This window comes from Perca fluviatilis, chromosome 15, assembly GCF_010015445.1.
Source record: "Perca fluviatilis chromosome 15, GENO_Pfluv_1.0, whole genome shotgun sequence".
NCBI lineage: Eukaryota > Metazoa > Chordata > Actinopteri > Perciformes > Percidae > Perca > Perca fluviatilis.
In genome coordinates, this window is record NC_053126.1 from 13,925,308 (window position 1) to 13,946,490 (window position 21,183).

The window sequence follows — 21,183 nt, forward strand, 5'->3', positions numbered from 1 at the left end:
CAAATATTTATTTGGAGCCAAACAGTGTGCAGTCTTCCTCTGCAAGGAAAGCCAAAGATCAAAAGATCCTCTCAAATACCGTATTTACCAGAGGGGCAATAGTTGTCACAGTAGCTTACAGCATTCTTGAAGCTTATGCCACAATGTAAGAATCGGAAACTTTATAATGTGATGACAAAGTGTAAATAGAGCAGACACTTTAAACTAATTAAAAAGGCTGATTACAGACATTTCCTTTTCTAGATTGGTAGTTTGTCTAAATCTCCTCTCCTCTCCTCTCCTCTCCTCTCCTCTCCTCTCCTCCATCCTGGTTACAGCTTTGTCAGCACTTTCAAACCACAAGACACTCTTTTACAAATACTTTCAATTATGTAATATGCACTGGGTATTCTCCTGGAGACAGAGACAGCACAATAAATCACATTACACAAGACCCACACATAATGCAACCTATGGGATTCATTTATTGTCGGGCTATATTCGCTGACCTTAGCTCATGAGGTAACAATGATTTCAACTGGTGATAACTGCCTGTATGCTCAATTTGTTGGAAAGCCGGGAAATTATCCAAATAAATTAATATAATTACATTTAATAAAATACATATTGTCATGTTTTTACTTATTTACGTACACTACCGGTCAAAAGTTTTAGAACAACCCAATTGTTTTTTGTTTTTTATTGAAATTTTAGCAGTTCAAGACCAGTGAATAGCTTGAAATGGTACAGAGGTAAGTGGTGAACTGCCTGAGGTTAAAAAAAAAGTAATGTACATTTCAGAATTTTACAAAAAGGCCTTTTTCAGGGAACAAGAAATGGGTAAACAACGTAAAGCTGTTCTGCAGCAATGGAGGTTGATCAAGCTTTGAAAGTTGATGCTACCAATTCCCACAGGTGTTCAAAATTGTCTGGATTACTTACAACCCCCTCTGTTTGTATAAAAGTATTGTTGGAAAACACTGTGGGGTACCACACCATACCAGACTATTATTTGAAAAGTATTGTACTGCAGAAAGTAGTGTGTTGCTATAAAAATGGCGGGAAAAAGGCAATTAACAATGGAAGAGAGACAGACCATCATAACACTTAAGAATGTTGGTCTTTCCTACAGAGAAATTGCGAAGAAAGTCAAGGTGTCAGTGAGTACAGTATTCTTCACCATAAAAAGGCACTTAGAAACTGGGGGAAACTGACAGGAAGAGGTCTGGCAGACCCAAAGCCACAACCGAATCAGAAGACAAGTTTCTGAGAGTCAACATTTTTTGTGGGTGGGGGGGAGGGGGCGCCAGGACAAAAGCGTGAAAGAAGAAAAAAGGCACAGCTTTAGTAGTGGTCAAAAAGTCAAATTGCTAAAACGTCAGAATAAGAAAAAGAGGTTTGCCTGGGCCAAGAAACATCATCAATGGACTACTGAAGACTGGAAGAAGGTGCTATGGACTGATGAATCAAAATTTGAAATCTTAGGTTCATCACGCAGGATGTTTGTACGCCGTTGAGTAGGCGAAAGGATGGTTCCTCAGTGTGTGACATCAACTGTCAAACATGGAGGAGGAAGCGTGATGGTCTGGGGCTGTTTTGCTGGATCCAGTGTCGGTGATTTGTACAGAGTGAAAGGCACCCTGAACCAAAACGGCTACCACAGCATTTTACAGCGCCAAAATAGTATGCGCCTAGTTGTTCATCCTACAGCAAGATAATGACCCAAAACATAAGTCCAAGCTATGCCAGAACTACCTTAAGCCTGGTTCACACGGGACGATTTTAAAATTGTCGAACGATTTTCCAATCCTGAGAGACCCCACACACGGCGATAAAAAATCCCGGGTCTAACAGTTTTGGTCGTACAGTGTGTGGTGCGCAGCACACGGCAAAATCAACACATCACACACGAACCGATTTGACTGCCGAGCATTCCCAGGTCAGACGGGAAATCTCGCAAAATCCCTTGAGATCAAACGCGACTTCAGAGTAAACAATCATGGCGGATGCAGTGGCGATAGTTTGTAATTTGTTTTTAACCGAAAAAAAACGTTATCAAAAGAAAAGGCGATGGTCAAAGAAGTGGAGACAACGCGAGCATGTACTATACTCAGCTACATCATGATATGGAGGTGAGTTGTTGTTTTTTCTCATAGAAATGTCGTTATGTACTACACAGATTAATTACCGTTGAAATACACGTTCATATATTCGTTTCCATGTACTCTGGTGGACTGCAGTTGTGGATGTAGTTATGCCCATCGACTTTATTGTATGCCACAGTCCACAGGCTGCGTGCTCGTTTGCACACACGAGGACAAATCGGGCCAAAAAAATCCAACATGTTGGATATCCCCGATTTGAGATCGGAGCGGTCCCGATGTCCTTCCGAGCAGACGAGAGCAGTCTTAACACACCACACACGGCAGGAATATCTGATCAGATTATTTTATGATAATCGGAGCATCCTTAAGATTGTCGGGAGGGGTGAATCAGGGCTAAAATCGGCCTAATTATCCTGCTGTCTGAACCAGGCTTTAGCAAAAAAGAAGCTTAAAAACATGGAGTGGCCAGCACAGTCACCAGACTTAAACCCCATTGAACTGGTTTGGGATGAACTGGACAGAAAAGTGAAAGCAAAGCAACCTACAAGTGCCACACATTTATGGGAACTTCTGCAACAGAGTTGGGAAGAACTTTCTGAAGAACATTTGATTTCCATTGTAGAAAGAATGCCACGAGTGTGTTCAGCTGTTATATCTGCCAAAGGGGGCTACTTTGATGAGTCAAAATTTTGTAATACATTTTGGTTTATAAATTGATTCCATGATTTCTTTTTTAACTTAAATTCATTCATTTATTCTATTCTTTTATTTTGAGAGTACAATAAGACATTGAACTGCATGAATTTCAATAAAAACCTGGAAAAATTGGGGTGTTCTAAAACTTTTGACCGGTAGTGTATTGTTACTTTTATTTATTTGGTTTAAAACATGTTTGCACACTAAAACAGTGCTCCTGTTCCTCAATGGATTTTAAAATAGAGGCTATATTATATTATCATACCACTATAATTTAATGTTGATTGAATTACAGGAATTCTGGGAGGCTATACAGGGCTAAGAAGGCCTCAATGAAAAACACTTTGACTGTGCTTTGTGTGTACACTGTAAACCCTGATTTAGTTTATTAATTACATTTTAGTGGTCACAACTTATTCTTTCATGTTTTGTTAAAAACCATATTCATTACTAAATAACATTTGTTGTTTTGTAATAATCAGCTTAAGTATGCAATGCACAGATCATATTAAGCAGAGATAACTAAGGATGTTAAGTTTCTGTATGGGAGGGGCAGGTTTTTTTTAAACTGTTCTGCCTGAAGCAAGGAGGGGACTGATGGGGTCTGGGCAGTGAGAAAGGGTTCAGTTGTTTAAAGTGGCCATATTATGCTGATTTTCAGGTTCATAATTGTATTTTGAGGTTGTACCAAAATAGGTTTACATGGATTAATTTTCAAAAAACACCACATTTTTGTTGTACTGCACATTGCTGCAGCTCCTCTTTTCACCCTGTGTTCAGGTCTCTGTTTTAGCGACAGAGTGAGACCCCCCACTGCTGTAACATCTTTGTTGGCAGTTGCACATGCGCAATAAGGATTACATCATCTAGCTAGCTGTTTGTTTCTACAACTTCGGCCAGTACAAGGCAAGATTAGCCGGTAGACTTCTTCTAAACGAGGGCACACTTCCAACTTTGCGTGGAATACATACCTGCAGAACAGGGACATGTAAGTAGTTCTTTTGTAGATTGTGGTGAACTAGTGTGTGTTGTAGCAGTGTTTTGCCATTCAGAACGAGCTAGCATGCTACAGTTAGCCACCTTGTTTTGTCTAGTGACGTAAAAAGCCCTGCCGATTTTGAACAGCTCACCCGGAAACTGAAGGCAGGACAAATTCAGAAACCTGTATCTCACTCAAAACAGCATGGATGTTTTTTTCAAAGTTCAGTTCACAAATTTTAAAATGAACTAGTTCAGTTCATAGTTCATACTTCAACATTTTGAACTAAGTTCACAGTTCCAAAATTGAACTAGTTCATTGTTCTTTTTTTCCATATGTTGCTGCGAGCTATTATTTTTCAAAATTATTGCCACAGCCCATATAGAACCACAGACAGCAATTATTTCATCAGATTTAACACTGAAACTATGCATCCGATTTCATCTTCATATCCAATCAGTTCAATGTGCCGTTTCAGGTTTGCTGTGGATGTGACATCATCATTATCATATTCTTTATTCAGGACACACACAAATGGTCCATAGCACAATACAAAAACATAGCAAAATACAAACAGATACAAGATAAAACACATACATACAGAAGTGCGGATTTTCTTTTTGAAAGCCGGCGGGCAAAGTTTGCACAGAAATGTACGATTTTTCCCTTCCTCACCGACCTTGTCATAAAACTTGTTTAAATTATCATATGACGCCTCCTTGCTGCTTCGTCGCCTCCATACTGCTGTCGACTCCATGCTGCTTTTTGTTTTGATGACGCATGCGGCGGTGCGACACTAGTGGCTGGTGTTGCCAGAATGGGTGTTTTTCTGCTACATATTAAGGCCTGTTTACGGTGTGTTTTAGCCAGGTTTTCGCCTGGAAGGCTCTATAGAAATCTGGCACCCTATTGAACGAAATTAAACTGATAGAGCGTGCGGTTCACAGACACCAGAATGAACGAGTTCACAGTAACGTTCATCAGGCAGTAATACAGTACGTTCAGTTCACGTTCACCCAAAATATGAACGAGTTCATGAACTATCGTTCAATGAACGCGTTCAGGCACAACACTGGTTCTGTGTATGTATAGTCTTTCTGTTTAATTGGAGCAAATGTATTGAATACATTGTTCTTAATATGATACTGTCATAAAGGAAAACAATTGTTAACAAATTCTTTCTGTAGTAGTGACAAGTAGCCTAATGTTTTATATTTTTTATGTTTCTTTGCATGTTTAACTTAACATGCTTATTTTGGACAACATGACTCCAGAAAAAAATATATTATGTTGATATATGATTTTTAGTATTGACTACTAATGAAAACTTGATTTGTCTACTGCATCAACCTACTGCTCTGTGTTAATACAACCTGTTAAGTTTCTCCTTGTCCTTAGACAGTTTAAGGCAACTGGGTTTCCACGCAAATTTCTAGTGAAGTCAACTAATTTGGGATAACAGTGTAGCAGCCAGAACCTTCTTTTTGTTTGACTTTTTCACTTGGGTGACCTGGTGAAGTTGAAAAAAAGAGACTAATTGAAAGAGCACACAACAACAACTGCAAACACACAGCTTCCTCGTTCATTTCTATAAGACCACAGCACTGGTATAGCAGGAGGGCTGCTGCAGAGGGTTTAAACCAACAAAAACTTGGGACTGGCAAAAATTGCTTCTAGATTTTCTTTACATTGCAAAATCATCTAGCATCAAATTGATTGGTTAATATGTACACAAAAATACAATCCAGGTAGAACACCTTGTAGCGTGTACATTGTAGAGTTGTTTTCTAAACTCCTTACCTGGCTACCCTTCAAATCTAAATCAAATATTGTCCTCAGATGGAACACAAGAAACATTGAATACCTTTATAAACTACTGAATTGTCGAAATCTATATTTACTTCTTCCACCCGGTTAGCCTTCTCATCTCCTTATTCTCAACTCTGTTGAACAACATCCATCTCCCCTTGCTCTATCTTTCATTAGCTTCATCCAGCAATGCCCCCATAATCCAACAAGTCACTTCCCACCTCTTTCATGCCATGGTTAAATATTCATGGTGCCCCCTGGGGCTTGCCTCTCTAAGTTCCAGTGACATTAGGGCAGCAGGTGGCAAAGCTGCTTTTTATTAATAACAAACATCTCCCAAGGCAGTAGTGAACCCACATGCAATGCAACACACATACACTCACACACACACACTTTCAGAAATGAAAGTAAAGGGAAAGTCCATCCATCCATCCATCTTCGTCCGCTTATCCGGTGTCGGGTCGCGGGGGGAGCAGCTCCAGCAGGGGACCCCAAACTTCCCTTTCCCGAGTCACATTAACCAGCTCTGACTGGGGGATCCCGAGGCGTTCCCAGGCCAGGTTAGAGATATAATCCCTCCACCTAGTCCTGGGTCATCCCCGAGGCCTCCTCCCAGCTGGACGTGCCTGGAACACCTCCCTAGGGAGGCGCCCAGGGGGCATCCTTACCAGATGCCCGAACCACCTCAACTGGCTCCTTTCAATGCAAAAGAGCAGCGGCTCTACTCCGAGCTCCAAACGGATGACTGAGCTTCTCACCCTATCTCTAAGGGAGACGCCAGCCACTCTCCTGAGGAAACCTATTTCGGCCGCTTGTACCCTGGATCTCGTTCTTTCGGTCATGACCCAGCCTTCATGACCATAGGTGAGGGTAGGAACGAAAACTGACCGTTAGATCGAGAGCTTTGCCTTCTGGCTCAGTTCTCTTTTCGTCACAACGGTGCGATAAATTGAATGTAATACCGCACTTGTTGCGCCAATTCTCCGACCAATCTCCCGCTCCATTGTATCCTCACTCGCGAACAAGACCCCAAGGTATTTGAACTCCTTCACTTGGGGTAAGGACTCATTCCCTACCTGGAGTAGGCACTCCATCGGTTTCCTGCTGAGAACCATGGCCTCAGATTTAGAGGTGCTGATCCTCATCCCACCCGCTTCACACTCGGCGGCGAACCGATCCAGTGAGTGCTGAAGGTCACAGGCCGATGATGCCATCAGGACCACATCATCTGCAAAGCGCAGCGATGAGATCCCCAGTCCACCGAACTGCAACCCCTCCCCACCCCGACTACGCCTTGATATCCTGTCCATAAATATTACAAACAGGATTGGTGACAAAGCGCAGCCCTGGCGGAGGCCAACCCTCACCTGAAACGAGTCCGACTTACTGCCGAGAACCCGGACACAGCTCTCACTTTGGTTGTACAGAGATTGGATGGCCCTGAGAAGAGACCCCCTCACCCCATACTCCCGCAGCACCTCCCACAGTATCTCCCGGGGGACCCGGTCATATGCCTTCTCCAAATCCACGAAACACACATAGACCGGATGGGCATACTCCCAGGCTCCCTCCAGGATCCTTGTGTGAGTGAAGATCTGGTCCACTGTTCCACGACCAGGACGGAATCCACATTGTTCCTCTTCAATCTGAGGTTTGACTATTGGCCGAACCCTCCTTTCCAGCACCTTGGAGTAGACTTTACCAGGGAGGCTGAGAAGTATGATGCCCCTGTAATTGGAACACACCCTCTGGTCCCCCTTTTTGAAAAGGGGAACCACCACCCCGGTCTGCCTGCTCCTTTGGCACTGTCCCAGACTTCCACGCAATGTTGAAGAGGCGTGTCAACCAAGACAGCCACTCCACACCCAGAGCCTTGAGCATTTCTGGATGGATCTCATCAATCCCCGGGGCTTTGCCACTGTGGAGTTGTTTGACTACATCGGTGACTTCCGCCTGGGAAATTGACAACAATCCCCCATCATCCTCCAGCTCTGCCTCTTACATAGAGGGCGTATTAGTCGGATTAAGGAGTTCCTCAAAGTGCTCCTTCCACCGCCCTATTAACTCCTCAGTTGAGGTCAACAGTGTCCCATCCTTACTGTACACAGCTTGGATGGTTCCCCGCTTCCCCCTCCTGAGGTGGCAAACGGTTTTCCAGAAGCACCTTGGTGCCGACCGAAAGTCCTTCTCCATGTCTTCTCCAAACTTCTCCCACACCCGCTGCTTTGCCTCTTTCACGGCAGAGGCTGCAGCCCTTCGGGCCCTTCGGTACCCTGCAACTGCCTCCGGAGTCCTCTGGGATAACATATCCCGGAAAGACTCCTTCTTCAGTCGGACGGCTTCCCTGACCACGGGTGTCCACCACGGTGTTCGTGGGTTACCGCCCTGAGGCACCTAAGACCCTAAGACCACAGCTCCTCGCCGCAGCTTCAGCAATGGAAACTTTGAACATTGTCCACTCAATTTCAATGCCCCCAGCCTCCACAGGGATGCACGAAAAGCTCCGCCGGAGGTGTGAGTTGAAAGTCTGTCGGACAGGGGACTCCTCCAGACGTTCCCAATTTACCCGCACTACCCGTTTGGGCTTACCAGGTCTGTCCAGACTCTTCCCCCACCCCCTGACCCAACTCACCACCAGATGGTGATCGGTTGACAGCTCCGCCCCTCTCTTCACCCGAGTGTCCAAAACATACGGCCTCAGATCAGATGAAACGATTATAAAATCGATCATTGACCTTTGGCCTAGGGTGCTCTGGTACCAAGTACACTTATGAGCATCCCTATGTTCGAACATGGTGTTCGTTATAGACAATCAATGACTAGCACAGAAGTCCAACAACAAAAAAACACTCTGGTTTAGATCAGGGAGGCCGTTCCTCCCAATCACGCCTCTCCATGTATCTCCATCATTGCCCACATGCGCGTTGAAGTCCCCCAGCAGAACTATGGAGTTCCCCACTGGAGCCCCATGCAGGACTCCACTCAAGTTCTCCAAGAAGGCCGAATACTCCGAACTCTTGTTTGGTGCATATGCACAAACAACAGTCAGAGTTTTCCCCCCTACAACCCGCAGGCATAGGGAGGCGACCCTCTCGTCCACCGGGGTAAACTCCAACGTAGCGGCGCTCAGCCGGGGGCTTGTGAGTATCCCCACACTCGCCCGGCGCCTCACACCCTGGGCAACTCTGGAGAAGAAAAGAGTCCAACCCCTATCCAGGAGTATGGTTCCAGAACCGAGACTGTGCGTAGAGGTAAGCCCCACCAGATCTAACCAGTAGCACTCCACCTCCAGTTCCAGTTCCTTCCCCCACAGAGAGGTGACATTCCATGTTCCCAGAGCCAGCGTCTGCTGCCCGGGTCTGGTCCGTCGAGGCCCCTGACCTTCACTGCCCCCCGTGTGGCAGCGCACCCAACCCCAGCGGTTCCTCCCATAGGTGGTGGGCTCATGGGCTGGAGAAATAGGTGCTACGTAGCTTTTTCGGGCTGTGCCCCTCACCTGAGACCACTTTGCCTTGGGAGACCCTACCAGGAACACACAGCTCCAGACAACACAGCCCTCAGGTTCATAGGGACACACAAACCTCTCCACCACGATAAGGTGATGGTTCCCGGAGAGTGAAGGTGATTTACTTATTTATTCCCCGAAAGAACCAAGCACGCCTGACTTGTTGCACGATCCAAATGTTCTTCTAAACTTTCCATTTGCAGCGTGTAGCTTGCTAGCTCAAAGAATGTTGTTGTTTCCCAAAGAGAACGGAGTTAGACAACAGCAACACATATTGGCGCCGCCAGATGTTCTGGCGATTATCCTGGAAATGAACTGCAATTGATCCAGACTAAGGTCACATATACAGTACATACACATACGTATAGAGTGCCTGTTTTTGTGTGTCCAACTATGCCTCTGGCTCATAGCTCTTACTTCATCTTAATTCAATTCATTTTTCAAGCAAAAAACTAAAACATTACTGCCACTTGATGGCATGATCAAGCTTGGCACTTTACATTGCACCCACTCAGAGAAGGCAGGCTGGCAGACAGGCTGGCAGGTGGGAGCGAGTGGATAATGGAGAAATCAGTCAGCCATCATATACGGTACCAACTATAACTATATAAAATTAATGTATAGAAGCTTGAAACAAGTGAAAGACAGATGCATTACGTAAGACAGCTATGTGTAAGGCGATGGACTGTCAGTGACATACACAGTGACAGAGGAAGTATCAAAGAGGAGCGGAAGCTTTCAGAGGAAGATGTAATCAACAAGTCAGAGCTTGATTTTTATGATAGGTCCATTATCGTCCTCTCACATGCCAAAGCTGCCTCTCTCCCTGCTGTCTTATATTCTCTTTTCAGTCCTTGCTCTCTAAAATGTGCATCACAGACACATACATATGATGGTATCTGCAACTTTTCTCTCTAGAACCAAATTTAAAGACTTAACATGCAGAGTGTAAATCACGGTTAGATATGGATAACTTATGGAATTTAATACATTCAGTTCTTAAAGTCATAAAATTAACATAAAGACTACAGGCACAATATCTTTAAGCAAACAGAGACAAACATCAGAAACACTCAACTCTGATACAATGAAGCGATGAATCATGGGACCAGCCTTTTGTTAATAGTTGGAGGGACACTCACACACTAAACAGACACTTGAAAATGCATTGTATAATAATGTAACCATCACAGTTCACACGTCAGCCATGATGCAAATCATACAGACAGAGAGACAGACACACATAACCACACACAGACACACAGACACACAAACACACACGCACACGCACAAACTTACTTTAGTAAAAGTGTGACAGTATTATCACTTAAACATACTCAAAAACATCAAAAGTAAAATTAATTAATATGCTACTATGTGTTTTATTATTATATAGCCTATTATAATATTGTTATATTACTGATGCATTAATGAACAAGCATCACTTCAATGTTGTAGCTGGTTAGAGTTGAGGCAGTTTTAACTATTTTATATTGTTGGATAGTTTGGATAGTTTAATCTGTAACAATTAAATTTCTCCATATACCATCAAGATTCTACGTGTCTTAATCTGCAAATTAATTTATAACTATACAGTAGTTTTAGATTAATGTGGTGGAGTTAAGTACAATATTTCATGCTAAAATGTAGTGGATTATCAGTATAAAGTACTAGAAAATGGAAATACTGAGGTAAAGTACCTTAAAAGTACAGTATTTGAGTAAATGTACTTAGTTACTTTCCACCACTGCAATTTACTAATGTAAAACCTAGAAAAGCAGCAAATTCTCACATTTGATAACCTGCAACCATCAACTGCAGCATTGTTGCTTGAAAAATAAGTAAACCACTAATCCTAATAAATGGAGCCTATCTTTTATCCTTTTTCTCACTGTATGCATTAGAGCAAATAACTTATAAGCTTAGAGAGAAACTGCCTGCATTTGAACAGATCGCGTGCATCCCAAAACATGAATATGGTGAATAGTCAGCAGACCGTGCCAGTTTTCACATGATCAACATGATTTAGCAGCAGTGATGAAGGAGAGACAGCTAACAATGTCTGGCTACAGTCAGAAGAAAGAAACAGGTGCATAACAAGAGTTGCCTGCTTGGATCTCTCATGGTTAATTTGCGGTTGCCACATCTGTTATCAGCATCGTTATCAGTCTGAGTTTGTATATTGTGTGCCCATATGTGTGTCACTGACAGCTAATAAATGTGCCGCTGAATGTGTGACTGAATGGAATTGAACGGAAACCACACCAGCATCTCACTTCATGATTTCACACAAGTGAGACACCATCAATAATCTATTGATGGAGAGATTATATATTTATATATTTCATAAGAGACTTTTAATGTTTAATGTCTAGCACACACAGTATCTGGAGCCACAGTCAATTATTCTTTTTTAACTTTCTCTGTTTTTCCCCTATCATCTCCCTGTAAACATAATAAAAATGAGATAATCTCTCTTCCTCAACCCAGCTAAATTGAGATAAGTGAACTGAATATCCAACACATTTTCAGCCCTTTTAGCCACTAAGTTGTTATCAATGCTATTGAGCACACGATGGCTCAGTCTTCCAGTGCAACCATGAAACACTGTTGACCAGAGGTTGACCAAATCACAGAAAATACAGCCTTCCTGATGAATCGCTTGTCTTGGTGGGATGATTGGCTTGGCATTATGGGGGTCAGAGTTCAGGCAAGAATTCAAAGTTTACAGCTTCAATTTCAGGTGGTTTGACAAAGAACATCAACAATGTTGGAGCAATGTAAAGATACAGTTTCGAAGACAGACATTTGTTATGCATCACTTTCTTTGTAGTTTTGACTAAGGAAAATGAAACTTCTTTCCAAGTGTATAAAACCTCAAATGTGAAAAACATTAATTGACTGTATTAACATTACACACGTAAAAATTACACACACCTGCACTTGTTATAAACATAAACACAATAAAAAATATTAAGGATCCCTTAAATATGGTTATTAAAGAGTTGTGACCAAGATTTATATTGCACCGAAATTTTTTATCAACAACAACATCACATATAGTTTAGTTAAAAGAAAAAGTAAGTAAAAATCAGAACTATAAACTAGAATTACCGCTTTGCGGTTGTATGCCTCCGCCAACCAGTCAAGTTGCAGTTTACATCCATGTCTGTCCAGAGTCATATGTGGTGAAGACCTTGAATGAATTTAATAAAAAGTTATTTATTTTTTTGCCGAAATGGGATGCTGTACACACATCTTCAACCCGGCAGCACAGAAGATCTATAGAATCACCACCGTTTCAAGATTAGTGTCACCAATTCAGTATTCAATCAAATGTCTCCCTTCTGTTCCTGACTTACAGCATTGAATATTGGCCCCTAAAAGCATTTTTGCAGAACATTATGACGTCACAGTGAAGTTGACCTTTGGGTTATAAAATGTTATCACTACATAATTTTATCTTATTAGACATTTGTGTAAAATGTTGTCATAATTAGCATCTGGAGTTATGGCCAAAAACATGTTTTGTGAGGTCACAGTGACCTTTGACCTTCAAAATCTAATACATTCATCCTTGAGTCCAAGTCGACGTTTGCGCCAAATGTGAAGAAATTCCCTCGAGGCGTTCCTAAGATATCGCGTTCACAAGAATGGGACAAAGATGAATGGACAACCCAAAACATAATGCCTCCAGAGGCATAAAAACAGTACCTTAGTAGTGTGTGGTGTCGGCAAGTCTGTATTATAACATTAAAATTTATTTTCTAAAGTTAGAATAGTCTGTCACCAATGTCGTACTTGCCTTGTCCCAGTATATCTGTGATGAGCTAAAATCTGGCACTAACAATGGCCCTACTCACGAATGAATCGGGCTGCACTGGGCATATATATACACTGCATGTTGAATCACTGGTGTCTAACATCAACTGCAGACCTTACTTTACGTGGAGAGAGTGGAGAGTTTACAGTCACTCCAATGTGTCATTAGATGAGGGAGTGTAGGTGTCTTTCTGCCCTATCTCCACTGTGGTGATGCATCTAAGCAAACTCACAGCTAAATTAAAATATCACGTAAATGGTATACATAGAAAAAGCCTGCTACATTCTTCCATTAAGGTGGCCGGGTTCATCATTTTAGCCCGATATATGACAGAATTTTCTGAACACCTGAAGACAATCTTGAACATGGCCTGCATAATAAGACTGGACGTATTTGAATAACTCAAGAGTCTATTATTAATAAATAGATACATTATAAATCAGTCATTGGTGATGACTGGTGCAACAAACTGCACTGGTCAGTTCACCAAAGACAGCTTTATGCCTCATTAATGCAAAAAAATACAAAAAAGTTCATTCAGAGCAGGTGCTCTCTTTTTGGAAAAGGAAATTCTCCTGTAAGCATTATTTGACTTTGATCCTGGTTAATTAGGACGAGGGTGAGCCTTATTTTAACATTTATTCCTAATGCCTCTTTCAGGCAGTAATGTCCTTAAGTGCAGGAGCACATTGACGAAATGCATCCCCACTTCAAGTTATCTTAAAATCAGACAACTGAAATTTTGAGCGAAGATCTTGCAGTTGCCTGTTTCATAGCCCCAACCCCCACATGCATGCTAATTACACCCAAAAATAACATCAGAGAAAAGTGAAATCTGAATCAGTGGGTGCTGTCTTGTTTTGTGTGAAACTCACCTGCTGTGCTTAAAAAGGGAAACTTGATTTGATATGCTTTAACTCTGAGGTGCGAAACTTCTGGTCCAACTTGTGACACACAGGGGTCAGAGGAAGCGTCATGAGTGGAATCATGGAACATGGGGAGTGGCCTCTCTGGGAAAGCAGACGATGATAGTGATGGCAAGTATTACAGGAGATTACAAGTGATGTGTAGTGTGGTCGAATTTCCGGAAACACCATGTTGTGGTATGATGAGAAGGGAAAGCTTAGACAACACCAGATCATTCATCACCAGATCATTCATAGGTCACAGGTCAGGGGACCAGAACATTTGGCCAGTCTCTAACAATTAAACCTCTTCATGTATAACTGTTTGTCTATCTACAGATTCAATGAGTCTACATAGGCAGCTACATGATAAGGGGATGTTTTGTCTCAGGACTGTCTCCTTTTGGAGGTTGGTGGGCCAGCCACACTTTAGCATACTTTCCAGAGAGAGAGAGAGATAGGCTGAACTAGGCTTTAGTATCTGTGTTTACGGCGCATGCAATATCTTTGTTTAAGGTAACGTCTCCAGCTTGAGTTTAAATTCACTTTGTTGAAGACAGGAACTTCAGAGAGTTTGGACAATAACACATTGTGTTTAAACTGTAACACATTGTGTTTAAACTGTACTGCCTGCTTAATTGTCTCCTCAATTGAGGGTTCATTAAATGCTTCTGTGTAAGTCATCAAGGTCTCCCGAATCTTCTTCAAGTATCTGAAATGAGTTGTGTCGCTCCTGAGTTTTTCCTTAACATCTACTGTATGTTGTTGATTAATGAGTAGGATAAGAAAAAAACGGCAGACCAAAAATGCCAACCTAATGGTGGCGCTAAAGGAAAAGTCAGAGGATCACCAAAGTCATAAGGATTCATCTTCTGGGGACAATGAATATCTGCAGAAAATGTAATGGCCATCCATAAAGTAGTTGTTGAGATATTTGAGTCTGGACCAAAGTGCTGCACTGACTAAAACTGACATTCCTCGAGCCATGCCGCTAACATGGCTAAAAACCACAATCTTTACCCCAGCCTGTATGTGAAATGTGAAGCACAGTTGCTCTCAGATTTAGTTTCTACCACCCATTATTCAGTGATGAACTCAAGCCCATCTATTGTAGATGATGTTGCGATGCAAGGGTAAATCATTAAGCTAAAGGTCTCATGTACAATACAAACTACAAATAAGGTGAAATGAATTAGTATGCCAGGTGTGATCGATGTCTCTTAAACCTGTCAGGGATATATTTTATGGACCACTCCTAGATAGAGTGCTCTAAATAAATCATTGGAGAAGGGAGGCAGTGTTGTGTTGTCTTATGTGTCCTGGGCTGCAGAGTGTGGTCTGTGATAACTGACTTCATCCCCAGAATATAAGATCTGTTCATCCTCAGGGTAAAAAATGATCTCATTGGGCACATTTTAATGTAGCGGCACACATCTCATGCCAATATGAGTTGAAATATTGCACATTTTGTTCACACATCAAGCAGGAGCAGGAAAGGGACCATCACTGAGGTCAAGGGTGGTTATACATCTTAATCAGAGAGGCTGTCACGTAAATTCACACACAGTCACGCACTGAAGCTCCAGAATGACACAAAGAGGGAGAAGAAAAGTGTTTTTTTCTGCTTGAACTCACAATAATAAAAAGGCTGAACAGTTACCTGATACACCTGGTTTGAATATAAAACATTGTGAAGATAAACCAATCAAAGTGTGACACAAATAAACCAAACACGATGCTAACAAGGACTGAAGATAAATAAGAGAGGCTTTTTAATGATAAACATTTAATTCAAAACCACAAATGTGGCGCTAGAGGAAAAGTCAGGGGATGACCAAAGTCATTATGATGCATCGTCTGGGAACTATGAATGTCAGTACAAAACCAATAGACTAAGAGTGCCACCCTTCAAGTTAAAAAGCTCAAAGTTTGATGATCTATTCTCACAGGCATCATTCAAACTTTGTCTTCCCGAGTCAAACAAGTCATGCTTTTAGGGTGCAGAGAGGTGAAATCTGTAGTTGCAAAAGAGGTCTGTCACTGGGGGCGCAAAAGACATAACTGACAGCTGGGAGCAGCTCCCTTGTCTCTCAGTAGAGGTGAGAAGTGCTGCTCTTCTCCCCACACTGCATTTATGTCAACTGAGATTGAAGGATTAGTTCTCCATGGTATCCTGAGGCAAGGTAGATTGTGAAGAGGGAAAGAGAAAAAAGGTTGTTTTTCCACCACATCGGAAAGGCTTGTTGGAGTGATATTGTTAATTGTCTTCCCTTCTGAGCATCTTTCATTAGTGCTTCTACCCAGTATGTTTTCCTTCCTTCTCTTTTGCTCCCTCCTAATAATCCTCTGTTTGTCTCTCAAAGAAATTGCTTTTCAAGCTTTGTTTCAAAATGAAGACATTTTAACCACAGTGATGAAGAAATAATTATCTCTGAATCTGCCAATGTTGTTTTTCAGTAAATAACATTTGTTTTTTACAGCTAAGATAAATTCACCAATTTTCCTGCCGCTCTTTGTAACTGTGGGATTTAGTTTCTAATTGAAAAAAAAAAGTTTGCCTTCAGGCTACAACATAAAAAAACAAAAAAGACAACACATTATTGTTACAAAATGTGAAATAGAATGCCGGGAAGAAAGTGGCAGAAAAATAATGGATGTAGGCAATTACATCATGCAAAATTGATATTATTGAAAACCTGATTGCATCAGATTAAGATGGCTGGCTGACATGTCAAATATTTGGCTACAGATTGCTAGACTCGGTAGCCTTGTACGCTATATGTAGATTTGATTGAACCTGGGGTTAAGGTTAGGGTTATTTAGTTTTATATACAGTCCATGGTTGAACCCTAGTCTGGAGAAGGAGTTCAGCACCATGGACAGTTCCCGCCATAGACTTCGGTTCTTTGTCCATGAGTTTTACTGAAATAGAAGTACATTAGCCTAAATCCCAATAACCATAATATATATAGCTAGGAAAGGTAATGCACTGTAATTTGTATGTATTCCACATTTTTATCCTACATACATACACTGTAATGCTGCTGTGAATACTCACTTGACCACCAAGTGTGTATTAATCTGCAGTTGAAAATAGTCCCAAACTGTATGAATCAATGTGTTTGGGCCTGAGTGCTACTGGTAAGGTGGGTGGGGAAGCTGGAAAGTATGGAGTGAATGACTAATGCATTGTTGGTTTTAGTCTTTTCATTGGATTTGTTGACAGTAGGAAAATATTGAATAACACAATGCGTCAACACAACGCATTATGTCAACTTTCAGCCAAAAAAACAGTATTACGGTTCCATGCTCCTGTCAGACTAATGGAAAAACTATGAATGACTAAAATGAAAAATGTTTCTATTATCAGCACAAAGGTCAGGCCTAATATATTTGAATTTGCACGAAAAATGTATGAAAAACACATCAAGTCATCACTAGTATTAAGCTGTTAAGTGTTTGTTAGCTCTGCATCTTTAAGATTGGAAAGATTTCACCTCACCTAGTTTAATATACATTGGTCTAAATCAATTCTAAATTACATTGTTTTTTTCATATTTTAATGAGTTTAAAGATGCAGTAGGTAAGTCTTATAAAACTAACTTTCTGTCATATTTGCTGAAACTGACCCTTTGTTCCAGTAGAACTACATGAATTATGTAAAAAAAAAAAAAAAAAAACAGCTCCTCTGGCACCTCCTACAGCCTGTAGTGCCATTGGCAAAATTCCACCGCTCCCGGTCGATTTTCTCCAATCAGGGCCACACGGGTGGTCTATCTGCCTGTCAATCACTGCTCAGGCACAAGCATATATAGCGTTCTCCCCTCCCCCCTCCCTGTGCACGAGCTGAAGAAAAGTTTTCCAAAACTCCGGTGAATAATGGAGTGGCTTTTCAGAGGTGGCGTGGCTGCAGGATTTTAAAGATCTGAAGAACGATGCAGATGTAGCCACATTTCCTCTCAACAGGTAACATAATTACCATGAGTGATTTATCTTTCACTTGGTTATTAGTAGTCAAAAGTCCACAAAGCTACGTTGGTGACGATAATAGTAACATTAGCACAGTGGTCGGTCTGATGTGATGCTGAAATGGTTAACGGTAGCCTGCTAGTTAGCATCGTTTTACTGTTGGTGAGTAAAGTTAACGTTGTGTTAGTGTTTTAGTTATTGAAAATGTTGTCTGTCTGACATGCCGGCAGTTCTGTCAAACTCTGTTGTGTGGGAGGGGCTTAGGAGACGGTTTGGGCTGCAGCAGAAAGGGAGGAGGGAGTGAGAAGTTGTCGATGTTCAAATTTGTTGGCAAAGTCCTGGCTCTTCACAATCTTACCTACTGCAGCTTTAATGTCTCTAATGAAATTAAATTTCAGAACTAAGAGTAAGAATAAAGAAATCCCAGTCAATGAGTAAATGTGCAGTTTGTTTCTATGCTGTCTTCTGTGGTAGAGCAATTAATCAGTTTATCTGTGCCCTGCAGAGCCAGACCTTAAAACAAAAGACAAGAGGAGACTTCTAATTGGTAATTCTGGGTTAGAGAGCTGCTCCTGATTCAGTTCATAAAGGAGACTACAGTCTTCTACTGCAGTGGTTCCCAACCTTTTTTCCTTGGTGTCCCCCCTACTCATGTCTAAGAAGCTGAGCCCTGAGCCCTGAGCCCCCCCCAACCCCCCCGAAACCGAAGTTCAGGTAACACTCAAGATAGAGCCTTACTTTCTTTTTTGATACAGAGGAGTTATCAGCACTTTGAGGTTTCTCCGCCATGTTTCATTTATAAAATAGTGATGCCGTGGCGGCAGGAAAAACGAGGATGATAGCAGCTACCAGCTGACCTGATGACAGCAAGGGCCACAGGTTAAGAGGTCCCGAAGGTTTGGCCTACTAAGTAGCCTGCCTACAATTTTAAGCGAGAACAAAAACATGTAGTTTTTATACAGACTTTTGTACACATTATATATTCTAGTGTATTATCATAATTTGTTTAACATGTGCAAATATTTTTTTTTTTACCTCAACCTCAAACCAGGTAAAGACTTGCGCCCCCCCTGTGATCCCTGTGAAGTGTTGTGTGATTTTTTGGCTTGTGTGTCCATGCATGTTACAAATCCATATTTCACCTGAACATTAAACAGCAGGCTGGAGCATAAAGAACATGTCAGAGGTCCTTTTCACTCAGACAGCAAAAAGCAAAATGCCTGAATCCTTAACACCCACATGATGCCTTCCACCGACTGCTTAAGACCTCCTGATTGAAAAAAAAAAAAAAAAAAAAAAAAAAAAACCCCCCACCTTAAAAAAAAAAAAAATTTTTTATTTTTTTAAAAAACCAAAAAAAAAGCTTTTTCCTCTTTTTTTTCTGATAGTCCAAGTCACTCATTTGTTGGTAGCACCTGCATTACCATGGCAACTGATAACCTGGACATGCTGCATCGTCGTTTGCAAGTGTTCTGTATTCTCTGGTTCTCTCTGGCAAAATTTGGTTTAAGCAAAAACCTGAATGTGATGATTCTTCCCACTTTTATGCAAATCGGGCATTTCTTTATTATTTATCAGTTTCTAAGAAAAAGATAAAAAAGTTGCATCTCAGTAAAAAATTATCTTAATTTATATAATAATTTTCCATTAATCCTTTTCATATGCAACAGAGTGATGTGGAAGTTTAGGTTCATCATAGTGAATAGACCCCACTTTCTCTGGTAAGTTATAATATTAATTGTAGTATAAGCATTGTTTCTATGTTTGATTACTAGTGAGCTATAGAGGTGAAATATCATCCAATTAACCTGATGTGGTCTATATGTCATGTGCCACAGGGCCATATAGAATCAGTTCCAGTTTCCTATTAGTGTTTAGCAGTAATTATGAATCAGAATGAGATTGAGAAACAGAACAAGGTAAGATCTACATGGAATTATTATAATTGGGTACTGTCTTGTTTTTCACTCTGCCTTTGAATTCATGGCCCTTATATTGATATTTTATAATCAAAAGGAATTTGTGTGGAATAATATTTCATATTCTGACTCAATGTATTTTAAGCCTAACAAGGCACCAGTGCAGCTATGTAATCCTAAGAACATGCTGGGGCTTAAATGAGATGAGACTACAATAAACAAGAGGGGGAAGAAAACATAGCATCTTGCTGCAGCTTTGAAGTGGGAAATGGATCAAATCCCCATACGAAGCAAATTACCCGTCTTTCCCACCAACTAAAAAGGGATCAAAACTGTCTTTTGCTAAAAATAGCAATCACTCACTGTCTCCCTGTCTCTCTCTGTGTATCCTCCATGGGAAGACAAACACATAGGGCCTTCATATTTTCCTACTCTTAACTTCTCAAAACACTCTGTTTATTTGATTTGTGCAGTCACATAGAGGGTACCTTAATTCATGAACTGTGGGTTAAGTATGTTTCTGTTAATAGTGTGCTTATGATAATTTTTTGGTTCATTCGGTACTTGTGAACATTGGGATTATATGTAAAATAAAAAAATATAATAAAAATATGCCATTAACTCTACAGTTTGACTCAGGAAGGATCTTCATAAGTCATGGAGGTGTCTTTCACTTGTACCGAAAAACTGAACCATTCAACAAGAAACCATGCAGAAGAGAATGGGATGATAATGACATTATTTATGTCACCCAGCTCTGTGCCACACTGCAATTAAATAACAAGTCAATATGACAAAAGAGCAGACTAAGCACCAAACTTTATGAGTTTTGTACTCCTTCCTCCATTAAATGCAGCGGGCAAATACAGCTGATAAAGGCCTCTGCTTTGCTGAGATAGGCCTAAATGTACATCGGGACCACAGACAGTGTTATAAGAGACGTTACATAAGTAAATAAACCAACTGCTCATCCACCCACAAATTCCTCCAACCCACTCACAGGGCTATACAATGGTTGACACACACATACACACACACACACACACACACACACACACACACACACACACACACACACACACACACACACACACACACACACACAGTGGCAGCCCATGTGAGTATGCCTCCCAAGAGAATAAAGGATCTAACGTGGACTTATGTAATGCCGTTAACTTTAAAACAGCATTTTAAAATAAGTTAATTTTCCATGATGGGTAGAAGAGATGGGTGGAGGAACAAGTCAAGTTAAACTTACATGCAGAGTTTCCACTGAGCTCAGAAAGATTGGTGGAGGAAGCAGCTTGAGGCTACATCAGACGCTACTAGCATAACACACCCAAATCTCAGACCAACATGTTGGCAGTTGAGTCACATTGTGGGTAATAAGGGTGTCATAATTTAAAATCGAAATTGACCGAAATTAAGTCACATGCTGCCACGCCCCCATGTCATGTCCAGTCGGCTTGCCAAGCGGAAAAAGAATATAGAAAA

The 21,183-nt window shown here is 41.3% G+C and overlaps 1 protein-coding gene and 1 long non-coding RNA gene across 2 annotated transcripts in view; both read right to left on the reverse strand.

Annotated features, from left to right (window-relative positions):
- The window catches only part of LOC120575451 (ras-related protein Rab-26-like), a 66,420-nt gene that overhangs the window by 40,971 nt on the left and 4,266 nt on the right, over window positions 1-21,183 (reverse strand). The window lies entirely within an intron of this gene.
- Window positions 11,461-21,090, reverse strand: LOC120575453. Its single transcript, XR_005641993.1, has 3 exons — window positions 20,948-21,090; window positions 13,772-13,906; window positions 11,461-12,269 (listed from the first exon to the last, which is right to left on the reverse strand). It is a non-coding gene; the product is annotated as an uncharacterized LOC120575453 (long non-coding RNA).